This window comes from Apus apus, chromosome 10 (genome assembly GCF_020740795.1).
Source record: "Apus apus isolate bApuApu2 chromosome 10, bApuApu2.pri.cur, whole genome shotgun sequence".
NCBI classification, from domain to species: Eukaryota; Metazoa; Chordata; class Aves; order Apodiformes; family Apodidae; genus Apus; species Apus apus.
Window position 1 is genome coordinate 16922028 of NC_067291.1, and position 26808 is coordinate 16948835.

Sequence of the window (26808 nt, forward strand, 5' to 3'; positions counted from 1 at the left end):
ACACTGTGTGTTTTGCTTTTACAATATCCATTACAAAATGAGTTACCAATGCTTTTTGTAGACACTTATGCTAAACCCTCTGGAATGCTCTGGGATAAGCAACTGTCCTGGTTTGAGCCAGGATGAAGCCAGTTTTCCTTTTACTGTTTTTTTTTTTTTCTTCAGCAAGCTTTCTTTTAACAATGACAACATCACATTTGCAGAAATGAAACCTTCAGAATGAATAGAAGTTACATGTTAAAAGTTAAACTAAAATCATCCTGTTTGGATCCCATCTGAAGTTGGTTCTTAAGAGTTTCACCAAGGTGCTTTGATGCCCATGGTGTATGTTACCCTGCTGATGTGTCTCAAACCAGGGCTTTTTTCTTGACTGAGAATCTTTTCCATTATCTGTTATAGCTCAGCAACAATTAACACATCTTCCCACTTTCATAGTCAGTAGTTCTTCAAATAACACTTTTGACAGTTTCAAAGGCTGTAACTTCATCATTTTTCTTCTTTAGCACATGAACTTCTCTGCCTTGTTTTTATTAAATAGAAATGCTACATAACCGTGGCAAGGGGACTCGGACTGAAACTGGGCCAGAAACATTAACTAGCTTAGATGAGAAATACAAACTAAAAAGCTGTCTGTCCATTTTGGAAACATGCAGATAATTTGTATGTCACTTGAAATTCACATGCATTTGGGATCTGCAAAGAAAAGTAATATACAGCAATGATATCTTTGATCATCGAAAGAACTCAGAAACATAGGAACTGTGTCGAGTGTGGTTATCATCAACCCATTTTCTATTCCCAGTGCACAAATCATTTCATGCATTCTACAACCCAAGCCACGATGCTGGGCTTCAAAAGCAATTTCAGCAGCAAAATAAGGTGCTTTTCTTCAATTTTCAAGCCATTTGTACGAGGTTAGTGTTGTTTACCCACCTGGTACACTGATATTTACATACCCCTTTAAAGAAAATTGGTAGGTATGATTTATGGAGTACTGTAAGAGCACAATTTTCCATGTAGTGCACCTAATCTGAAAGGGCACTTGCAAAGGTCACTCTGGCCATACAAATACCAAGTCTTCTCTTTGGAATAAGTTAGGATATTCATTTTTCTTGGAAAATGTCAGCAGTACCCTACTCCAGGGGTTAGTTTATGCAGATAAATGCGTAAGCCTTTAATCTTAAGGCAAAAATACTCTACACAAATGTAGGAGAAGTCCATCTATCACTGTTAAGACCTGTAATTTGTTTTTATTTAAATCCCAAGCCAGGGCAGCCTGGGCAACAAAATTGTTAACATGGTAGCTCACATCTGAGCCAAGATTAAAGTATATAAACATACATCTGCTTTCAACCTGGGTGAACAATACACCATGTCTTCTGAAAGCCATAATCTGGATTTCGAGCATCCTCAATATCTGTTCTTGTTGTGCTACTGTAAAGTCTCCCAGTGCCTGACCTGAGCATGTTAAATTGTCCAATAAGTGCACCATGTACTTCCAGCATTTTATCTCTCTCAATGAAGAACAGTGACAAATATTTTTAGAGTAAACACACCGTAACTAAAAAAAAGATTCATTTTCCAACTTTGGACAAAAAAGGACATAAGCCTAAGAATTGCTATAAATCGTTTCAGTGCTATTTTTCATATAAAATATTGATTTTTTTTTTTTCTATGTGGGGAATGCTTGATGGTTTGTGTGGTTTTTTTGTCTTTTTTATAATGGCCCATCTTAATTATTACTGGAAGTTGTTATTGACAACAAGAAACACTTCCATCTTGGTTGTTAATCATGTCCAAGTCGTTTTTACAGATAGTTTTTCATGCTTTATTTTAAATTATGTTGCAGAATATTTTATAATGAGGAGTCTCAGCTTTATTCAGGTCCTCTTAGTAGCCAGAAACAAAGAATGTGAACTTAATGAAGTCTAGGAGATTTTAAAATGGAAATCAAGTTGAAGTGCTTTTTAAAAGTGATGTTTCAAATGTCTAAACTAGGGAAACTAATACATATTATTTTAGAAAATGCTGGTCAGTACTACTGAAATTTGTCAAGGTCTGTGGTATTTCATACTGCACAAGGATGATGGATATAGTTGGTTTATTGCTACTGCCCTCCCACTCTTTCTTTTTTTCCCCCTATTTAAGCAAGGAAAGGGCTGTGCAATATATATATGCTGCTTGTGCATCCTTAGATCACGTGAGCCATCTTAAAAGAGATCAGGACATTGAGTATTACAACAATAGCAAAGATGTGTGGTTCAAACAAGGTGAATCAAAGCATTACAAAGCTGCTCAGGACTTGGTGCAACACAATGGTTTCTTTTTCGAAGAATAAATCTGTTTCGTGTCTTGTAAAATGTGCAAAATAGGACTTATAAAATGAAATCTTAATGCATTTTTTGTTAGCTATCTTGGATTTTCTCCTGCATGCCTTTTACTAGTTATTCCTAGAGGTAGAACCACTTTGTCTGCAAGGTAACATGCAGGAAAACCTCAGAAAGTAAATTATCTGCAATTCTAATCCTTAGCCACCTTGGCTGGTATCCTGGCCCCTTCAAGCCCAGTCAGCATGCACCTATGTCTGAACAATGCCAGACTGATGCTGTTGAATACTCCTCAAAGTAGAGACTGACCAGTTAATAGACTGAACCATGAAAATTAATATAAGATGCTTTTAATTGCAGAGAAAAAGAGGCAATTTTTTTTTCTTTCCCGACTGTGGCTGCTGTTGGGCTCATCTTTCCTGTGGTGCTTCCTTTATCTGAACACTGATTCACTTAGAAGCAATGCACCCATGAAATAGATGTTAGCTGCAGGACCCAAAGCTCAGGAGCTCTGTTAGCATAGATTCACTAAGGTTAATTAATCTTGAAGTAGCTCAGCTGTTTCTCCAGGATGCTGAACTATGTAGTTATATTGTAAGGAAAAAAGGTTCCTATATATTCACAAAGGACAGAAACAATTTGGGGACTGAGGTGCAGGGAGCCTTCATGCCATAACAGAGAGTAATTAGGAGTAAGTGTGAACCTGTGTGAACGTGGTGTGAAAAGGTGCCCACTCTGTACCTAAAGAGCTTCAGTGGATGAAAATGTCAGCTTAAAATCATAGTTTCATTTGAAACATTAAAAAAACCCACTAATGATCTTCTAAAGTCCTTGAAAAAATGCCACACCTCAGAGCATTGTTTGTTTGTTTGGGTTTTTTTTTAGGTTGATGTGTTGTATTTTTTGCCTCATTAGAACAATCTCTCATCCAGGGAACTGAAGTCCTGTCACGGAAGAATGTAATACTGCTCAAAAGAAAGAGTTTAATTTTCTTTTTAGTAATACCTCAGAAAATGATGTAAAAAAAATGCTCCTGCTTGAGAATCTCAAACTTTCACTATGGGCCCTGTTGAAATCTTCTGCAGCATCTCCATATTGCCATTAAAAACAGTAACACAAACTGGGTGAGATTCCAAACAGGCGATTAGTTTGTCATTGAAGCATAACCAATGCCTCAACTAAAACAAGCAAACAAGCAGTCGAACATGTTCACATCATTTTCTATCATTTCTTTTTGATGTGGATTGGATGGCAAAAATCTGGGATGCAAGCCATGATGTAGATTTTCAAAATTGATTAGCATTTTTGGAGAGCTGCAGCAATTTCTGTGGTGGTGCAATTTATTTTAAGCTAAAATTGATGAGTGGGGGTTTTTTTTGGTGGTGGTTTATTTTTTGAAAAATGTACACCAAAATTGCTATGCAAATCAAGGTAAATGGAGCCATGAGATGATGGTAGAAATACAAACTGTAGTAAAATGTTAGCTCAATTTAGTGATGGCCAGTCAATATTTCAGTATGTATAAGATGGCTATGACTAGTTTTCCTTGGGTTTAGATTAGTGATTTGTAATTGTGAGACACTTCTTATAATGTGTAAACCAGATGTTTGTGGAAGAAAGGTTGCTTTAGTCATTGTCATAACATTAATCATGGATAAATTAACTTTAATTCTAATGTGGATGTAACATATAATTCCACAGAAATTCCATTGTAGCTTAATGTTAATGTCCACTTACTATAATTTTATGGTGACTTTACGAATTGTCATTGCAAATGTTCAGTCCATCCCAGCTGACTGCTAGTATAAATGAATTGTATTTTTACAGCTCTTTGACTTCCTCTCTATTTCCAATACACAAAAACAATCCATACAGAAACTATGTTCTTTTGGTGTTATCAAACACAAACAGAAAGTTAAGGAGGGAGTCATACCAGGGCAATTCTCAAAAGAATGAGATCCTTCAAAGGTCAGCTTTTCTTGCTCTTCAATTGTTGACATTTAAGCATTTATTTCAGACGTTTTCTGAGATAGTGGGGAAGAATTGCTGTGGTGGTATGCAATTATGAGCATAATGAAATGCAAAAATGCAAATCAGGTGATACGTGCCAGTCCTTTGGCGTGCCTTTTGTCAGAATTGCAGGCACCATGAGACTTTGATAGATACCATGTCAGTACTCATTGCTAGAGCTGTGATATCTTTTAAAGAAGCATCTCTAACATGTTATCACTGGATGCTAATTAGAAGTAACCTTTGAAGATGAAAAATCCAGAGGTCATATTTCATAAACTCTAAAACCAGCATCGAACTAATTGTGTCAGTATCATTTTGCTGCACAAGACAGCATTATCCATTTTTTTGCTGCATTTACACATCACCACTTTAATATCTAGTTCAGCAATACTTAGCATCCCTTCTGCCCCACAGCTTTTTTTTTCCTGTGACTACACCCTGTTCATTAAAGGCTCTGCATTTTTGGGGAAATCATGAAGATATATTCTTGTATATTTCTTTAAAAATTTAGACACTATCCAAGGTCTTTGTAAGTCAGGATAGTATTAGATCAGCGAAAGAACAATTGCTAAGGGTGGATATGATAAGCTACAAATAGACTGAGGCTGAGAATCAGAAGAGCAACTTCAGTAGTGGAGTAACAAAGCAGTAGAGGTAAAATGCTTTGATAGTGTTAAGATGGGATGTGAACTACTTTTAAATTGTTCTGACAGAGTTTGTCTGCAGTAACTGGGATATGACTTTGCTGAACTAGAAAGTCTGAGGTTCCTAAAAAGCACCGTATTTTCAGAGTCATGTACATACCTGCTGCACAGCTAAAATGGAAGGAAAAAACCATATTTCATACTTTTGACTAGGTTGATACTGGCCCTGGAGCATGCTCATCTGATGATGCTGGTCTTTCAAATTCAGCATTTGAATCATTCCATTATTTTTTGCATCCACAATTGCACTCACTGGAATGAGTCCCTGCAAAGGAAGGCACTTAGAAAGTTCACTGCTGTTTGCAGCCAGTATTTCAGCCCATCACAGAATCAGGCTCAAAAGTCTCTGTGGTTATTCCCTTGTACAACAGTGGGTACAGATAATGTTTTGTTTGGTTGGTAGTTTAAGTGAGCATGACCTAGAAATAATAATTAAAAAGTTGAATCTCCTTATATTATACCTGGGACTCAGGCATGTGAAACGTTTTGATTTTGTCTGACTTCAGCCAGCTTGATTTACTGTTACAAATTTAAAACATATTCAGATGTCAGGCCCTGAGCAGGACTGCAGATAAATGTGAAATAAAAACAGAAAATAAAAAGAGGAAACACTTCAACACAGTGGACTGGCTTAATAAGACCTTGTACCAGTTAGCTCTTGTAATTCCCCTAGAGTCAGGGATGAATCAGTTCCTGAAATGATTTCTTCAAAACTTGTTTCTGTTGCCAAGTGTTCCTGAGAAACATAGAAGAAAATTCCAAAGGCAAACATAGTTGTTCAACAGCCATGGAAAAAGGGGGCACGTTGAGCTTAATTGCACAGAATAGCTACAGCTGTCAGTACTTTATTGTCTTCTCCAGCAGCTAATATATTCAGATTTAAAGTTTTTGACATGGAAACCTTAAAAGAATTAGAATAATTTCTCTGTTTGTGGGTTGTTTTGCATACAATATGTATCAGCTTTGCTGTTACTTCACTAGGGAGCTAGCTGTCAATCCCTGTGTATAGTCTTTTCCAATACTTTTCATGTGGTTTTCTTTTATGATGCTCTCTCAGATACAAAGCTACTGTTCTTTGGCTACCAACTTAATCAATCCTCATTATAATTATACACAGCGTATTATCAACTTTGTATTGCACTCAAAATTACATGCCCCAGAGCAGTGATGCTAATAAGAATACGAAACAGATCTTAGGCAAAACTTCTGTCTCTCACTTTTCTTGCAGATGTAATTTTTAGAGGGCTCTCTTTGTCACTCTGGAAAGATAAGATGCTGCATTCTGAAAACTCCTTTCTTGCTCTTTCCTATTTGTCTGTGACAGGCTCTAGTCATCAGGTAAAGCTCCCATGTGCTATGATAATGAAAGTGATAATTTTTAGTGTTACTGGAAGATTGTTTTGCTTGGCTGTAATATAAAATCTCTATTATAACAGGACTTGCTCAGTGAATTAAAGCCATGAGCATACACCTGCTATTTAGTCCCATTTCCTGCAGCATGTCAGTAAATGTAGCTTACAGGACTGGTAAACTAAAAAGATATGGGGTGAAATCCTTACTGAATACTACTTACTATTGCAAAGCTTATTTACAGTTGCCTAAATGAAAGTTATGGACTTCAGTTGGTTTTACTGCCATACCTTCCAGTATCCCATATTCCCTATCAAATTAGGATTACATTGTGGTCGTAAAGTGATTAAGATTTGTCCTGTGTAAGGATCACTGCGCTGTGTTATGGTCCAGAGAGGGATACTATGAACCAGGGCATCCTTGTGTTGGATCTGTGTCTCATCACTGTTTATTTCTAAATATGCCAGTTCAGTTCTGCTGCTGGGTATAGAGACACAAAGTCCAGCTTGTGCCTCATTCTGGCAGTTTTATTTCTCATCCAGAAAAACATGAGCATCTGCCAGGACTGGGTTCAACAAGGACTGATTCAGTTTTGGAACTTGCTGCGTTTATTTGTGGCTTAATGACATTGCAGCCAGTAAAATGAATGTTTAAGCTTAATTCAAGACCCAAGACCTAGCTGAATATTTCTGATGTAGGCACATGCTCTTACCCAAACACCCCAAACCCTCACCCCCACAAGGGTGCACTGCCTGTCTTCTTTGGTCTAGTAGTCTGTCTGTACAGATTTCCTCACTGCTGATTGTTTTCCAGTGAAACAGACTCCAGCCTGATTTTAGATCTAATCCTCAGTTAGTTTGAGGGAAAATTCTGCACAAGTTGCAAATAGTTTGTCTTCTTCAGAAAGGCTGGGAACAGTATGATTCATTTTCCTTGATTACCACTGAAGCTTACAGGTGTGTTGTGTTTTTTTTTTGTTGCTGCTGCTCCTGGCATATGACAGACATGAAACCTAGCGAAAAAGTTGGCAGCCTACTCTTAGCATGGAGTGCTTTGTTTCCAGGTGTCAGAGCAACACAAGGGGAAATGCCCTTAGGAAGCCATGTTTTGACCCATTGCATCCTTTCTCATTGAGAGCATAGGGAGTTCTCTCTGGATTTCTTAAAATTAGGCTATTGGACCATCTATAGCAGAACATCCACCTGCAATGTATATTGTAACTTACTTCTTCTGGAAGGAGGTAAATATAGAAAAAACTGATATATTCACATTGGATGGGTGTTATTTTAATTTCCCCCTCCTTTACTCCCAAATTTTCTGAGAACAAGGGCATGTGGCTACTGTGGCGTTCACCCATGCTACACTGGCTCTCTGAAATTCCGTGTTCTAAATGAGAAGACAAACATCTCAAAGCTTACACTGCTGACTCTGAGTCAGGTCAAGATACACGTGCCTTGCCTTCTCTGTATTCAGAGCAGCCTATTTTTTAAAGATGTGTTTATAATTTTCTAAAATTTTAGATTTGCTTTTTTTAATCGAGAAAGAGCCTAGCATCCCACGTACTCATAAAAATACTTAAAATCCTTTAAAATTCATGTTATCAAAGTAACCTGTGCAGAAGGTCCACCTGAGGGACTACATTTCCCAGGATCCCACACAGGTGGAAGCAGAGGGCATAATCTACTCCCAGGCATAAATGCTCACACCTGGGTGCCTGAGGGAAGTGTTGGAAGTGTTTGGGCTGGGGGGTTGCTGAGTTGTTTTGGTGCACCTGCAGACTTGTGGCTCCAGTGCTTCTGTGTGAAGGTAACTTTCTGGCAATTATTATGTTTTTTTCCCAATGTCTAATTGCTTCCTTCAGTATTTCATTTTCTTTTAATTAACACTTTTGCTGTTGTAACAGTCATAAAAACTGAAGCTTTGTAAGATTTCCCTTTCCTTTGTGCTTCCAGCTCCGTGTTTTGCTGTAAACTTGGTGTTCTGTGCTGTATTAAGACAAAGGAGTCCTGCTGGCTCTCCTGGTGTCCATGCTGGTTGTAGTGGTATTGGAAGCACCTGTGTGTGCACATACTGGCAGTGACCCGTGTTTCTGGTGCCAGGTGTTTCTACCCCTTGGTCTAGGCAGTTAGTGAATGCTGTAATTACAGAAAGCTGTTGCATCCCAATAGATATTAGGTTGTGAGCTAATTAGTCTCAGATGCCTCATGGAGTGAGAGACCCTTCTGTGCACTGTGAAGAGTGATGCCCAGGGGTGGTGGTTCCAAGGGTGAAAGGAGAGCACTAAGCATCAGCTCTTTAAAGACTTTCCTTTCTTACTGGTTTCCTTGGTTTATTGTTGGGAGGCAATGAGAACACATCCTTGTCCATCCAGCTCAGATGTGGCCTGTGTGACCCAACTCATGCTGCTGGCACTGCATGAATTCCTACCTCTGGACTCTTCAGTGTAAGCAGCCAATTTATGGTTCCCTCTTCCACTGATGGGGGAAGCAGCTCTTTGTGCCCTTTATGCCTCACTCATAAAGTCTGGACTTAATTTGGCCCATGTGAATAAGGCCTGTAAAAACAAAAGGCAGGTGATGCTTGCAACACCAGGCTCACTGAATAAAACAGCTCTATTATTATTATTATTATTTTAATATGTTAATGTCATACAGTGAACCTAAAATAAAATCCTTGTTAATGAAGGAAAAATAAAGCTCCTCGTGAACTGTATGCCACAGCCATGCATGTGACACTCCTCTGCTTTATTAGCCTGCTGCAGTACCTCACCAGTGATCTCAGCCTGCTGAGCTGGGCTGCCCATTTGTTCCCTGGGATGGGAGGGTAATTAGTTCTCCATGCTGGCTGTGTCCTGGGTCTCTCCTGAGCAGAAGCTGACAGCCATGTGTAGCATTGTGATGTGGAATACTGGTCATTAGGGACAGAGCTGAGATTACCTATCTTATTTCCTTTCTGACCTAAGGTCAGAACTGAAGCACAGTCCCTGAGGTGAAGGGCCTTTGCTTTCTACCTACCACTACCATGCTAACTAGCTCCCTCAGAGCTGGCACCTTAGGGACACAGCACATCTAAAATAAACATCGTAACTAACATGTGTAATGTGAATGAAGCAGCCCCCTCCATAAAGAAACACACTGTCGTTTATGGTCGGTGCTACCAGGAGGCAACGAGAGACTTCCCTATGTGTGTCTTGACATTTCTTGCATCAGATGCAGTCTCAAGTCCATTTTCCTCATGCTGGTCTCATGGTGTTAAGTCCAAAGGGAAAAAACAAAACCACAAACCCCAAATTGCAAAGCTGCTTGATTTCCAGTGTAAAAAAGTGTAACTGGGACTGATGTTTCCCCACTGTAGGAAATCTCAGAGTGATACTGAGTCAGACAGGACTCTGTGAGTATATGAAAAAGGTGCTGTGGAGTGGGATTCCTGGCGATTATATCACTGTGCCATGACTGTACTCCTTGGCAGTCAAGATCACTGTCTCCTACCTGAAGAGGTCCTGCCATGCCATGCAGCAGTGGGTAGGGAGGCTGTGTAAGGAGGGAGGCAACTGATGAGCAAGGAGAGGGCATCAGGGACCTGACAGGGAGAAGAAGGAAAAGAATAAGCACAGTAAGGCAGGATTCTGGAACCAGTGACCCAGAGTCGCACTGAGCTTGGAATCAAGTGAGATGTCTCTTCTATAATAGCTCAATTTCCCTTAGGACTTATGTGATGCAAGGAAGTCCTAACTATACCGTTTTAAGTGATATACAGTATCAGTTAGGTCTTCCTAATAATCTGACTCTTAGTATTTCAGAATTAAGGAATAACATGTACAGGAATAATATTTTTTCCTTTTTTTTTAATTTTTATTTTTCCATTGATGAATCCACACAAGTGTTATATTCTGAATATGGTAGAAACACATTGATAAATTAACACAAGCATCTAAATTATAATATCACCTCTTAAGACTCTTAGAGGTATAATTAAAAATGTTTGTTTTACTGAAATTTACAGTCATCGAATCTATATAATACAAGATTTTGATCTCTGTATCTATATAGTTCATGTAATACAATCTACTAAATTGGCCAATATTGGTTTAAATTCTTCATGGTATTCGCTGATTTCATAGCAGTGACTGTTTTGTCACAATTCAGGACATTATTTTACAGCTGGCTTCTACCACTGCTGGTAGGTAACTATGTGATATATAACTTGCAAGCAGTCCTGCTGTTTGTTACTGGCAATTAATTTCTCTGGTGCCTTTCTTCCATTCAAGCCAGGCCTTTATGTTCTAAATCCAGCTATTCTAATACTCCCCACTTCTGCTGTGTAGAAAAGACTCAGACTGACAGATTATCGCAGGGCAGTTAAGCATGTAATTGCTCAAATGAGTTAAAATCCCTTCAAATATCTGTCTTTGTACCTCATCACACCACTTCATGGACTCAAATATTTGACAATTGATGAAGATAAACTAAAAGGATCTTCATTAGCTACCAACCACCGTGACAAGCTTCTTTCAGCTAAAGGCTGGTGAAGTTTGGGACTTATTATCTACTTAAAAACTGCAGGAAAGCAGAAAAATACTTCAGTGTACTTTAGACTAGAGAAAACTAGGAGCTTACATGGTAGCTGGGGTCAAACAAAACAGTAGTTTGCTAATCTAGAGCTGTGCTTGTTACAAATGTGCAGCAAAATACCCATGGAATCCTACAGGATAAAAACATAAAGGAACTATTTCAAGCTTCCCATAGCAGAAACCATCACAACCTCCCAGCTAATGGTAAATACAGTGACCTTACTCATTGCAATGTAAGTGTGCACCAAAAATCCATTTGTCAAATGATGCCCCTTTTTTTTATTGCATTGCAATTTCACTGATGGGAATAAAGATCTTTGACTTTTAGTAGAGCCACCTGGATTTCAGGTGCTGTTTTTGAGGATGCTGAACATCATTGCACCTAACAAAACTCAGAAAATGTATGTACCTGCACATGCATGGGGCACACACATGCCTAATTTTCATTGCTTCTGCATAGCAAAGAACAGGTTTTCTAAGTGTAAAAAATTTATGCCACATGTAGACGTGTGGATAGCTAATTTAACATAATGTGAAGTGGCATGAACAGACAACGTTGTGTAAAGTCTTCTGAGGAGAAGCTGCACTTCGGGTTTTTATGAACACATTTTAATGGGTCGATGGAATTTGTACTAGTTCAGTATTTTGCGTTGCAGGAGTGGCAATATTTTGAACTAACTTCTCAATATTCTGCCACAGCTGCATAGAGGTGCACAGCAGTTTAGTATAAGAGAATAATTGTGTGTAGTAGATGTTTTAAGAAGCTGTGTGTTTATAGAGTTAGGCCTGTACAGCAAAGCACAAAGCCGTGGTACCTTGGTGTAAATCACAAACAGCAGGAATGTTTTCTTGAGGATCTTAGAAAAATGCTCTGCATTTTGGTAATGTTTCATACCTGCTACGTGCTTTTAAACGATAAAAAGTATTTTTTGGCTTGGTTGTGGATTCTTTTTCCTCAGAATACTCTTCCAATACAGATAAATCTAGACTGTGCAGTCTCACAGATTTGTCGCGGGCTGCAAATTATAGTGCCATCTATTCATAGCCTGAATTAAGTAGAATAATCTTTATAAAACACGTTTATTCTAATTTTTCTTGAAAATCAGTAGTTGGGAGCAGACATCCCATGGTGTGTGTTCCTCGGGTGGTGTCCCTGCCCTGGCGTGGGCTGACAGGCAGCATGCCCTGAGGGCTGTTTTACAGCCTGGTGGCCTCTGTGGGCCATCGTCCTCTCCGAGGTCCCCCCGTCAGGCATGGCGTTCCTCTGTCTGTGTCCCCCACCTTGTCCCCTTCCCCCATTCTCCCTTTTTAGTTCAGAAAGCGCCGTTCCCTCTGCCTCCTCACGCCTCCCCTCACCCTTCCCGCCCGCCGCCCTCGCAGCGGCCGCGCGCTCCAGCCGGCCGCTCTGGGCCCTGTCAGAACCGGCTGGAACGGGCCCGGGGCAGCAGCCGGCAGTGCCACGCGGCAGCCTGCACCCCTGGCCCCAAACCCGCGCTCTTTGGACCCAAGAAAACGGCTCAGCCACGTTAGACAAGGGTTTGCCCTGTTGTTGTAGTCTGTGGCAAGGGATGTGGAAAAAAAAAACCACCAAGAAACAACTGGGAAAGAAGTAACCTCGGTTGCAGTTAACTAGGTACGGATTCCTTCCTGTTTCGACCCTCTGTATCGTGTTTATTTGGGCTTCTGGGCCCCTCAGTTCAAGAAGGACAGGGAACTGCTTGAAAGAGTCCAGCGCAGAGCCACAAAGATGATTAAGGGAGTGGAACATCTCCCTCATGAGGAAAGGCTGAGGGAGCTGGGTCTCTTTAGTTTGGAGAAAAGGAGACTGAGGGGTGACCTCATCAATGTTTACAAATACGTAAAGGGTGAGTGTCAAGAAGATGGAGTTAAGCTTTTTTCAGTGATGACCAGTGATAGGACAAGGAGTAATGGATACAAATTGGAGCATAGGAGGTTTAAGGTGAATATCAGAAAAAATTTTTTTACTGTGAGAGTGACAGAGCACTGGAACAGGCTGCCCAGAGAGGTTGTGGAGTCTTCTTCTCTGGAGACATTCAAAACCCACCTGGACACGTTCTTGTGTGATGTGCTCTGGGTGACCCTGCTCTGGCAGGGGGGTTGGACTGGATGATCTTTTGAGGTCCCTTCCAACCCCTGTGATTCTATGATTCTATGATATAGTGTATGTGTATAATGTTTTAATACGTGGAAGCTTACTGTATATTTAATGTTTAAAGTGGTTTCTGTGGTGATAGGAGAGGGGCCAGGACACCTTCAATACACCCTGTGGTTTGGTTAAAACAAGGTAACTGACAAGACTTTTCTGCTACTACTAACTCATGGCCAAAGTAACTGAGTCCCTTGTCTGTACTGGAACACTGGACGTGTTGCATTTTTGTCTACCATCTGAAATTAAAATATAGTGCTTAATGTTTCAAATGTGTTTCAAAAAGTATGATGTCTAGAAAGGGTCAGTTTGTCACTTAAGTTGTTCAACGTTATTTCATGATCTTATTGACCACATTTTAAATAACAAACCCAACCCAACCAAACTTTTTAAACTTTTTCCTAGATCCTGCCACATGCTAAACATCTGAATGGCCAGTGTAAAACCCTCTACTCATTTCATTTCTTTGCACTGGGATGAATCTTTAAGCGTTCTGCAACGGAAGAACTATGCTTGATTCCCTCTGCTCATGGTAAGTCGATCTTTAAGCTTTCTATTGAAGTTAATCACACTTTCTCTCATGAGTAAAAATGTTTTTAACACGAAACAATACTCCACTGAGGTTTGACAAAATATATTTTAATTGTAATTGATTGATACCAAAAGATAAGATGAGTTAATTAGGGCATGCTATCAGAATTAGTGGCAAGGGAAATACTCTGTACAGCTGTCAGGTGGGGGGTAGGAGATGAGAGCTTTTTAAAGGGAATAGGACACTGGCATTTTTAACCTCCTAGTGCTGAACTGAGTAATGAAAATATTCTACCTCTGGCTTTTGCACAGATTCAGTGTGTGGCTTTTCTGTAGTCTGAAGGTTGAATGCAGTCCAAAGCAACTTAATTGGACTGTCTGACTCCTACCCATTTGTATGATACAGATAGTATTTTTTTGTTCCACCAACAATATAAACAATGCTGCTTCGGTCTCAAAGAGTTTCTGGGTGGTGTCAAGCTAGTTTCTGTAAGGCTGCCAAGCTGACCAGGTACTATGCAATATGAGGAGGGTTTAGAAAAAAAAGTCTCTCAGTTATTGGTAATGTTTCTGGTCAAATTGACAAGTTCCATTTCAAGCTGTTGTAAGCAGGTGTCTCTTTATGCTGCTTGGCAGTGGTGTGCAGTGTCATCATTATGGCTGTAATTTGGTCATGGAAAGCTTAGCAAAAATCCAGTTATCATGGTGGAGGCATTACAAGGGGTTATCTCGCTCTCATCAAAAATGTGTCTTGTGCAGGCTTGTCATTGTGAAAATGTAAGTCATGGAATGTGAAAAAATTAGATGTGTGTTTGGCTTATACATGCTCTTCAGGGGGATGTGCTGTGTGGGTAGGGCTGTGTCAGCAATTGAAGGTAAACCCTTTTTCCAATTTGAGCATAACAATAATTGCTGTTGTGTGAAGTGACATGTGTTGTACAAAATGATACTTGCTTTTATCTGGAAAACTTTTGTTCCAGTTCTATATGGAATCATTTTCAAGGTAGGTTAAGGTTTAACAATTACAGCTCTTCTCCTGGTGTCAGAACATTCAAAACACAAGAAGTTGTGTGATATTTAAGCCAAATTTAATTCTATCCCTTGAAGATTTGAGCCTGGAAAGACTGCAATTTAGAATGTCAGTTCCTATGTGATATTATTTCTTCTATGAGATATCTCTAGGAGATGCTACAGTTCTGAGATCCATGTATATATGCTGCATGTAGCAGTCAAAAAGGAAGTGCTGTTTCCCTCACAGAACTCTTGCAGACAATTTATACACTTTTCCCAGCTGTAGTTGCATAGGCTGGTTTAATATTGCAAGGCCAAAATTTGATGTCAAAGAGCTAGGGAAGTTATATGTCACTTCAGGGATGATGAGATGGTCTAATTTACTCTCCTTATGGGACTCTGTCAGAAATGCTTGCATGCTAACATGATAGGTTTGTCATTTTATCCTTACATGATTCAAATATTTCAGGTCCTTGTATTGTAATATCTGAGGTAAAGTAATTATTCTTGAAAGTCAGTATTAGTGTAGACTTTAAAATGTTATGGAAGTATTCCCATATGTGAAGAAGTTACTGTTCTTAAGCAAGGCTTAAAATTTACAAATGTTAATTTTGCAAATGAATCTGGGCCATCTGCATGTTGCTGTTTGGGTTTAGTTAGCTTGACACCCTGTAACACTAGGAGAACTACTTAAAAGATTCTCCTAAAAGTTTAATAAATTAAAATTATAGTCTCTAATCACAAAAAGTTGAATTAAAACTACACAGAACAACAACAAACAACTGTAGAAGGGGTTTTGGCAAAACTTAGTGCAGCCCTCTGTGTTTCATCTTTGTCCTTCTCATCTTTTTGTGGACTCTTTCCTCCTGTTACTGTTCTCTGGCATGACAGGTGAGGTCGGATGTGAGACAGTCAATAAAGTTTCTCATGTATATTTCAAAGAACAGCAGTCAATTAACCTTGAGAGAGTTGGATGTTCCCTTGTCTATAACAATAGGCCGGTTCTCTAAATGCAATCTGGCTCTGGGGATGTATGGAAAGAGCTTGACTCACTCACATGCAAATCAGTCATACTGAGGTGGTCTTCCTGCTTCTAAAACACCTTTAAAAATGTGGTGTCTTTACTGAGAAATTCTCCAGTTTGTAGCAGAATTTATCCCAGCATGGCAGGGCATTTTTAATACTGTTGCAATAGCATTATGCTAGACTCATCTTTTATGAGCATGAAGAAAGACAGGGTCATTGATTTGAGTGTGTCTGAACTAAACTTGGTTAAAAATGCAGTAAGACAAATTGTCAGTGGGATGAGGAAATGGGCTGGATAATAATCCAAAACAAATACCTCTAAGGCAGGAAATAGCTTTGGGAGAAGTGTCACTAACCCTAAACTTCCCTTTTGCAATTTGGAAATCTTTTAGTCTATTTACACTTACTGTCAACAAGTCAGAATTGAACCTATTATTTTTTCCTACATTACAGTTTTAGCACTTGCATTTTAATAAGACACTGGGTATAAAAGCAAAGAATTATGCCTTCAAAGGAAAAAAGCTGTTATTATTATGACCTAATTTTTTCTTAAATCAAAGATACAGATAATAGACTGGAGTATGTCAGTTTTAGGGAATACTCTTCTCAGGTGAGGAGACGTGTGTGTATGTATGCGTGTGAAAGGCATTTTATATGCAGAAAGGATACACAAAAGTAGCAGAATGGAAATTACTTTTTTTTATCTGTTAGAAAGAAACCCCTGTAGATGTCGATATCCTTGCAAGGACTCATCTTCACCTTCCATAAGGAGTGTACTCATCTAGTTATTTTAAATTGGTTGAAAAATACAATTAATCATAAAGGAACACAGTAAAGAGCTGTATCAAATGCTACAGCAGCAAATACTGTTTTCAATTAAACACTAATCTAAAGGATATTATTTCACTGTCCAAGACCTCTCCAGATTTTTTTAAACACACGTTTTAATTACAGAATTTCATTTGCTGGCTCTGAAACTTTGTCCTTTTAATGAAGAAGATATTTTAAAATTACTCACTATAGTTACTTGCAGAAAGCCTTGTCCTGAATTTCATTAAACACACAAAAATCCCTTTGAAGTGATCTTTTTCAGCAAAAACATTGTCAGGTCCAGAGCTGGTGATCTACTGAAAAAGAGTGTGGGTCAGACTCTCATACTGGGGCAAATAAGTCCATCTCTGTTGATTTAAATTCAGTTATGTTAATTTACTTCAAATGGCATTCTGAACAACTATTTTAATGTCTACAGATGTAGTATAAGGTTGTTAAATATTTTAAATACCACATAAATGTGTATTTTTCAGTGTCTGAATTTTTGTTCAAATAAAATCCACAAAGTATTGGATAGGCTTCTGCCATTCTTGGAACTGCTTGCTTCATAGTGCATCTATATTGCTGCAGCAGTAATTATACTTATTTTTTAGAGTTGATTAAACAGTTACCTAGTAATGAGATTCAACTGTAAACAACTGCAGAAAAAAAAGCCCCAGGTAATTAGAACTCTTTTCTCACCTCAGCTCAACAACATGAGCAAATACTGCTTTTCTGGAGGTCATTTTGAGATAGCACCAAACAACATGCCTGTTGGCATGTCCTGTTCACATGGTGCTGATGCTGAACAGCCTAGGTTTGCCATACAAAGCAGCAGTTGTTTTCAGGAGGCACATGCTCAGATGTATAGGAATGGGAACAAAGACTAAAATATGGTTTAGGAAGGTGTTTTGCAGGTTATTGTTGGTCTGAATCTGAAATTCATGTGATTGGCATTTGTATGGCAGGTAATCCATATACACACTGACTTTGTCAATACTAACCAGTAGTCAATAATCACTGAATTCAATAACAGATAAGCCTCTTGGGTCCCCATGGTGGCAGAAGTTAATACTGACTCCCTAAAAGAAGCTTTTCCATCTTCTCTGTTCTTGCTGGGGAAGAGAAGTTAGTGAGCCAAACAAGAATGTCTCAGATTCATACCAATGGGGTTTTTTTTATATTTTTCTTGAATTGTTCAGGAATGAGGGTTGTTCAAGTGATCAATTATAGCAAGAATAAATTGCTAGTTTGTGATAACTCTGAGAGTCTTACCTATTAATGTACATGTACCTCAATGTTTTTAAACCAAGACCCAACTCTACAGACTCACTTTGATCGACAAACTCTGTTAATTAGAGATTAATTATGGGGGAAAGGTAGGGTGGGAATGCTGGGAACTAGGTTACCAGTAAAATGTTACTCATACATGTAAATGAAATGTCTTGCTTCATTTCTAAAATGGAGGCATGTTTGTCCTTCATCAGTTGCCTCTTCTTGTTTATGTTCGAGAAACATTGTTCTAAGTAGTGTTGTGTTTCCCCAACACTTCTGGAATAGCTGTCCTGATTCCATTAGGGGTCAATAAGCTTTGTATGCCTAAACCCCCTGGAGTCCTCTGAAAATCCCACTTGTAGGACACAGCATCAGTGGTTGAACAGTTCAAGGCCACTCTACTTGTTTGTTAGAAGAACCCTCCAGATTTCTTTGATCTCTTCCTCAGAAGAAGTTCCCAGTGTTTTTGAAGGTGTAACTGCTTGTTTAGGAGGCAGAACACTTCCCCACACAGTGTGTTTTAACCATCACAGCATGTAACTCTTGTGAAGGAGCTGTGTCTAAACCTATAGGTGATAATTTAAGTCCAGGTAGCACCCTTACCCTAATCCAGTAATATCCAGCCACTTTGGTTTTGTAGTGATTTCTGTCTCTGCTTGTTTCATTGTCCAGGATTATGACCTCAGGAACGTTACTGCTCCACATTAAAGATTACTAGGGTAAAATTAAAACATGTAAGAAACTTGTTAAATGTTGTCAGGGTTTATAATTTAAAACTGCTATGTTATTAGATATTGGAACAGCACAAAAGGTAACTCGTGCAAAGGTTTTAACCTCTGGCCCCTTCTATACCAATTAAAGTATAATGTATAATGAAATTTTAATCTCATATAATTAAACACAGTATTAATTTTGTAAAACTAGAAGGGCTTTTTAACCTGTATTAATCTTCCTTTTTGAAGAAAATAAGTGTGTTTCTTACAAGTTGTATTGTTTCTCTTCAATTAAAGGAAAGAATTCAATTTCTTTGTTTATACAAGTTCGTAAAATATTTTTTCTCTACGTCTTTTCTCTTAGGTTAAATATCAAAAAGCAAGTTGTTTGGGTTTTTTTTCTTATTAAAAAACATTGTTGAATATCATCGTTTCCTCAGGGCGAGGTAATAGACTACACAGATTTAATTAATCAAGAATATATTTATATTGTAAAATATGGCATTGAATCCTTTCTTCTTTGCCACACAGTATCTCTGCTCAGAAGATTATTAAGGTCTTAGTGAATTAATGAGACTTGTGTCATTCATTAATCTTTTACAATAAAATTCTTGTAGCTTATATATATATGTGTGTGTGTATCTACACACACAAACACATTTCTTGAAAACATCCTAATTTTGCAAGACTTAAATGTCAAGTTTTCCAATGACCAGTATCAGAATATGCTCTTATAAGATGGAAGCAGTAGTGTAACATGAAAAATTGCTGGGAAAATTTCTGAGAAGTGTATAAGGAAATGTCTCTACTCTAATAATTGCTTTCTTTAAAAGTAAAACAAAAAGAATGTGCAGCTGGAAAAGATTCTAGGGATTTTGAGGAAGATGCACGTGGTATCTAATACTCAAAATATATTCAAAGCTTTAGCATAAGCAGTTAGCATATAATGGATAATTTGGACTCCTTACTCATGACATCTTGGTGTCTCATCTCTGTGGCCTTGGTAGCACAAGCCTTAAGGCAAATGAAACACAGTTCTGTTTTGTGTGACTAAGTGTTATATTAGGGGCTGGAGAGTGACAGTGAGAATTCAGTAGAACAGAACTGGGTTGAGAGACTTCAGAGTTTCTGAGCACACCTACAGCAACTTAGTGCCCTACTTTTCTTTTGTCCAATGCCTCCATGTGATTATTGCAAAAGAAAGAAAATGGTGGCATATTTGTGTTTATTGCATTTTATCTCCCCCTTGCACACCCTTTTCCCAAGGTGGATGACTAGATGAATGGCTCAGCAAAGATGTATGAATCCCCACTTACGTCTTCACGTCTAGGCCAGCCTTCACCTGATGGTAACTTACATAGTCAAAAACTACTCTACCTTTTATCTAAATTTTCTCTAGAATCTTCTGAAATATTCTATTACTTTTTTTTCATCCAGAAAATCTGGGGCTAGTACCAAGAGACTTTTTAATAACACGCTAAAAGGCTGTTCCTAGGAATATTACACAAGTTTCAGAATAGGCATCATGCTTGATGAGAAGCGTGACATTTTGGATAATGTTCTTGCCTTTCTATTTCAAACAAAAGACAGCATAAAGCATCAGAAAACTTAGGCTACCGAAAGAGAATCTTTAGCTTTTATAGACACATTCACTAGACTGTCAAATGATGATGGATAGCAGGCAACTAAGATAAATTAGCATCCTGACAGCCCCGACTGGTAGGGTAAACCAGCTTTCATCCATGTCTGTATTCCTTGCCCATGTATGTGTGGTACAACTGGGTGCTTCTTTTGGAGATACCAAGGCATTTCTTTCATCTGTGATGTTTTCAGGTGCAAGAAGCAGTTACTAAATCTCATCACAAGAGTTTACTGGCAGTACTAGAAGTCCTAATTCTTGATGGAACTGATGTTTTGAGATTTGTGGTGAGGTTCATTATTACAGAACTGGAGTTATTAATGATAAAACAAGGACAAGATGTAAAATTTCCATGTTGGCAAGTTATGAAGAAACTCTGAAGTTGTTTATGAATGGATGTACCTTCAATCCACAGAAAACAGAAGATTAGAAGTAATGCATTTTTCAGGTGGAAAAGCAAGGAGTTTATGCTCTCTGTATACATATTTGGTTGAAAAAAATGGAAGGTCTTTTTCAGAGGTTTTTGGCAGAATATTATTTTGTTAGCTCCAACTCTGTGGCGTAGAAGAGCGGCTGGAAGATTGTGTTTTGTTTGTCCAGTGGTTTGCTGTGGGAAGACAGATGCAGGAATCCAAGGGATAAACTTGGTGTTGGCCCTTCTGTGTGTAAAATGAGTACTTTCTTCACCCATCTGCCCACCTCTGGACCTAGTCATACTACCATGGGCATCAGGGCATTAGTAAAATAATAATTAGGCACAAGCAGAATGAAATTTGTAGTCTTCTGCAGGTAGCACAACACTCCTAATTCTACTGTTGGCACGTTGCTTCACATGGTTTTACCTCACCTCTAGGATGTTAGATGGCAGAATATCTACATGAAATTACAAAATAAAAAGTAGATTTAGAAAAAAAGCTTTGCGTTCATGAGACACTCAGAACTAGCATAAGCTTATTTAAAGTGAACAGAGGTATTTGAAAACATGGAGGCTAAAATAATAGAAAACAAAATAGGACAATGGAAAGAGGGGAAATTCAATAATATGAAAATAAAAAGATTCTGCACTGGGAAAGTTTTCCCCAGATTACTTGCCTTTAATATTAAATTACTGTTTGCTGGCAGGATCATGTGCAAAACTCTGATTTTGTTTCTTCTTCTGTTCATAGTCTGATAATTGAGGCTGAATTCCCTTGTCTTTAATATGCCATATATTCTCCACCTGGCAAATGAGTCAGACAGATACAGATAAATACCCTGTAGACATACAGACAGAGAAACTGCTGTAATTGCTTTCATAATGACTCTCAGACATCAAAGGAAGGCAAATAATGGTATTTAACACTGTTTCCATTCTTTAGCTGAAATGTAATTTTATAGAGTTATTGTCAGGCAGTACAGTGAATGTACAAGTGCAACTGTCATAGTCTACTCATATTAATTAGCTGCCCACAAGAGGTCCAGGATAGTAATGGCAAAGTTCTCCTCATTTCAGATGGTCTGATATTCAGACAGAACCGTAAGTACAATAGCTTGATTAACATAGTTGCTTAGATCAGGTTTTCCCTAGGAGTATGTCAATTGGCATTTTGAAGAATCAATTAATTAGCACTCCAAATAATCCATTCTTGGGTTAATGAAAGTATTTTGTACAGCTGTGAAAACTTACATGAAATAATATCCAAGCCTTTCCAATGTGCTAAGGTGGAAGACTTGTAATTTGGAGGATGCTGTGTACTCCATGGACAATTTAATAATGAAAAGTTCTAAAAAGAAATTCAGTTGGCCAGAGCTTATCCAACAGCTGAACTTGTTTTGATTTGTTTGTGTTCCAGAGGAGAAGGGTACTCCAGGACACAGAACAGTGGAATAAAAATTAGAACTTTATTGGGCAATAATATGATTAATATACAAGGTTAATTAGGGTAACCAAATATCAGCGTTTTGCCTAATATTACTTACCACTTACAGAAGTTAGATCTTGAAGGTAATTTAGTTGATTTAGATTCTGCAAAGCTTTACTCATAAATAGTCAGCCTAAACCCATTTGATTACTTTCACTGAGGTCACTGAATTTTTGTTGGTAGCCCAGAAAGCTTTGAAATTAATGGAGGTGCCTACCCAAGCAAAATGTTTCATGTAAGGAAACTTTAAGAAATAGGCTTCTACTTTCAGTTCCCCTGGCATTGAGACTTGAATCCTGTACAGATGGGAATTGCAAATTGGAGGGAAGATGCCTTTTTAAAATTGCCTCTGCAAAAACAGCATTTCTTGAAAGACATTTGGCCTTCGTTGCAAGATTTTGTTATGGTTAAACTCTTAGAAATTACAGATAACTTTCAGTATTTTCTGTCACTTTTTTCTGGTTTTGTGTTTGATATTTTTGTTGTTGTTGTTGGCTGGGTTTTGTTTGTGTTTTTTTTTTACGGTAGTTTATAACTTTTTGCTCTTCATGTTTTTATTAGTGATATGCCAAGGTAGAGTGCTTACATGAAAATGCAGGCTTGTTTTCTGTCAGGCTCACTATATTTAAAGCCAGACTCGATCCACCCCAGGCGTTGTGCTTTCTGAAAATCAAGGTATATTGCCACACCAAAAAGCATGGTAATTTTAGTAAGCCATTAAATATAATTCTGTAAAATACTGGAGTGCAAATACTAAAACATGCCTACACTGTTTATGCTAATGCTAGAAATGCTCTTATTTTTCTTATTGTTCTTAGGTCTAAAGGGGGTGGCATTGTCCAGAAAGGCAATAGGCTGGGAATCTGAGCTGGATTCGTTTCTGATTGGCAGTAGGTCTCCGAAGTGTGTCATGAAGCCTCAGCTTCCCATCTTGAAAATAATAAAAAAAATCATTTCATGTTTTTGTCTATTTAAAGCCTGATAGTTTCTACAAGGACAATTTCTAATGAAAATACCTAGAATACCCAGTGTGTGTTAATCTGTTTATATAAATGTGTGTGTATAACAAAATCCAGAATTTTTTGAGGTTCAGTTAATTTTTCCAAGGGAAAGATTACTGATGTGCTGCAGACAATTTAGCTCTATGCAAAATAAAACTATAATGTACCTTTATTTATTTATTCCCTTCCCTTTCCATGGGTGAGTTTTGGGAGCTGAACAATGCTGCACAAGGAATTGAAAATAGGATTATAAATGGTGAAATAATTCTTCAGTATTTACACCATGTATTTTCCACATTGGAAATACAGCTTTCTGGAAAGGCTGTTATGTTACTGATGTTCTACATTTTCCTTTTACTATAGTCTGTGCTTAGGAAACTGCTTAAGGTGTATTTATTCCACATTTGTGTGTCCCTTTTGTTTAAAATGCCTAACTCTAAAGTTAGTTGTCAGAGCTTATTATGGACTTATGCCAGAAGTGAGATCTTCCTTATTTTGCTAATCAGCTTCCTCCATATCTGCATGCTCATTTTCTGATATCTGATGAGGCGACAAGGTCATTGGACGTACAAGTACTTATTTAAAAACCGACATGAGAGTGAGATAGAGGTTAGTTGGGTCTATCAGAGCTGTCAATCAATTAATGAAAATTATTGAGCAAGGACACCGTGGGGGAAGCGAACAGAAGGAATGAAAATGACCATGGAGATGCAACATAGGGAAAATGACATAACTGACTAAATGTGCTCACGTGAGTACTAAAACCAGACATGCTCACATAGCAAATGAAAGACAGCACCAGGAGACACTAGGGCTAGAATACATGCCATTATATGGACCAAAAGACTGACAGATTACTTCAGCCTTTTGTCCAAAAGCACATTGAATGCTGCATTTGCTAAGTAAAGAATAAAGTTGAGCAGTCCCCAATCCATTCTGAATGGCTTTTGTTGAGGTTCTGCAGACTTACTGCAAATCTGTAACATGTAAAAATGAAATGTCTAGGGCTAGGCTGGAGTTTGCTGCTATGGTCTGGAATCTGAAATTAGTCGAGGGGTTATAGAATAGATTCCTACCTGTGAATAAATGGCAGATATAAATAGCGAAATAGGGTAGTGCTGACAGAGCCTCACAAAAGCTCACTTAAAAGCTGTACTATCACTACAGTACATGGTGTACTGGCACAAGACAAGAGTGTACTGTTTATCAGTACAAAAAAAGAAATAATTTATAACTTGATCCTTGGGGGGAAAATGGAGAAATAAAAAATAGACAAAAAAAGAAACAAGAGAGGAGAAAAATTGCCAATATGTTTGTGTGAATGAAAGATAGTGAGGGGAAAAATGAAAAGAGAGCGAAGTCAGAAGCAGGGAGATACTGACACCAAATCTCTGCAAAGCGTTCAAAATTCTCCAGCTGCCACGCTTTTAATTTGCTACCATTCTAATTAAAATGCAAATTAAATTTATAATTAGCATCAGCGCTTTCTAAAGAAACCTCCTTGTGTGCAGCACAAACATATGGGATGATGGTATAGTGTAAAGTTTGTAAAAACAGAAGGAGAGACACAAATGGGAGGACTGAAATGTTGCTACCAAATAAGTTACTGAGTGGGAAGGGGCAAGGGAGAAAATGAGGAGACACAGTGGATTTTAAGGGATGGAATTGGGTAAGTGTCCCAGTGTAACAAAGAGATTGCTGAATATGAAAGATCTGTCCGGGAGTTACTTTTTGTTGAATCAGGTGTCAGAGGTCATGCTGCATGTCATTGGTGTTGTATAGAGCATGCCAAAAAGGCATAAAGGGTCACAGCTTCTAATCAAAAAGTCTATGACCAAAAATGAACCACTGCTTTCTTCCAGATAATTAATTTAAAAATTGATGGGAAACAAAGTACTAAAATTACATCATGATTTGAGCACATATACCATTTTAAAGCTTGCCACTTCCTATGTTAGAATCAAACCAGGAAAGCTAGTCAGTGACATGGAACATGCAGAATCTTTGTGCCTTAATTTATCTATATAAATCAGGTGAAATTTCATTGTAGGAGCTTTTATTTTCTTAATTTTATGAATTTATAGTTGATGTTGGAGTAAAAGCTGGAAACAATTAGAAAATACTCAAACCCTTTGATGTTGAAATGAATTGCTCTGGTTAAACATGTGCCAGCATTTACATACCTGAGTTTTAGTGGGAAAACCAGTTGGGTTCATTGATATTTGCAATTGTCCCTTTAAGATTTGCATGTAAACCTTGCACCACAAATAACTTTGCAACAACCAATCAAACAGAAAAAAGGTGTCATGTGATACACCAGACACATCACCACTCACTGTCCCAAATTAAAACATTAATGAGAACAAACTGTGGCACACACACTCTGTTTTTTGTGACTGTTATTATTATTCCATTTGTAGAAAGCTTGTGGCTATTTCGTGAGTAGCAAAAGCAGCTGCATTAATCTGATAAATGATTTGTTTCATTTTTCCTTCATCTCTACTGAGAATGCAGTTGGGTGCTAGTGCTTTTCTGTTGCTACTTTCACTGTATATTAAGCAGCTAATGTAGTATTAAAGGTTTGATAAAACTACTAAGGACAAAATTGGCTTCATTATAGTTGTGTTTGGTTGTAGGGGTGTTTGAGTTCTCAGGGAAAGGGAGGGGGATAAAACAAGTCTGATCTTAAAAGCAGCAATTTATTTATTTTTTCCACTAAGGATCCTTGCAAAGGCTTGAGTGCTTTTAATATTCTTGGAACTCTATTTATTAGCCAAGCTCTCCATCAGACATTTTAAAATTTGAATGTGACAGGAATGACTATTTCATAGCTGTTAGTTAAACTGTTACAAAACTCATGTAAAGCAGGATTGTGGGAGTATTTTTATAAGCCATAAAGTCAATCAAAATTATAAGCTTATAATAATGTCGTTGTGATAGTACAAAAATTCATCTTGCATATGCTGTCTTGGGCATGCAGGCACATTGTGACAATTTTTTTGCTGTTGAAATTCATTAGAATGAGTTTATTTTTAGGGGGGCTGAGAAGGAAGTGTTCTGTTCCAGTGTCCAAGCTGGTGCTTTGCTGGCAGTGGTCTGTTGGCATTAGTGCACTGATTCTGCTAGAATTTAGACTGTTTCTCTTTTAATAAAGATTAAGAAAGCACACATTATCCCACTTATTTTAATCAACATTTAAAAGCATATCTAAGAATAACTGTCTGCGTGATGTCTGTTAAAGTATGCCTTTGTTCTGCAGTATAATGTATATCCCGAGAGCAGCTCTGTTCTTTATCCACCATCAGTTCAGTTTCTGGAAGTTTTAAACACTTGCAACTCCAACTGAAAGTCTTACTGATTAGCTCTGAAAAATCTGTCTGTGGATCCCACTGTCCATATGGATGATATCATTATGTCCTCTTTTATGTCGACATATGTCTATCAAAAGTGCTAAGAAATTGTGATCAACTGAAATAACAGGGAGGGCAGCACAGAGAGTAGCAATGAGAAAGAAACTTCATGCCACTGTCATGTATCTTGGGAGCAGTAGTTGTCTGGGACTTAGTGTATTACATAGAACCTATGAAAACTTGAACGTGTTCTAGATACACATTGTCCTAACCCTATTTTTTCAGAGATAGAAACAGGCAGCTCTGTGCCAGTGTATAACTTTTTTTGTGGAATTGTGTGTATGCATCATTGTTCCTGTTTGCAGAGTCTGGAGAACTCATTCTTTATTGTAACTGCTGCTCCTATATGTAGCTCTAATG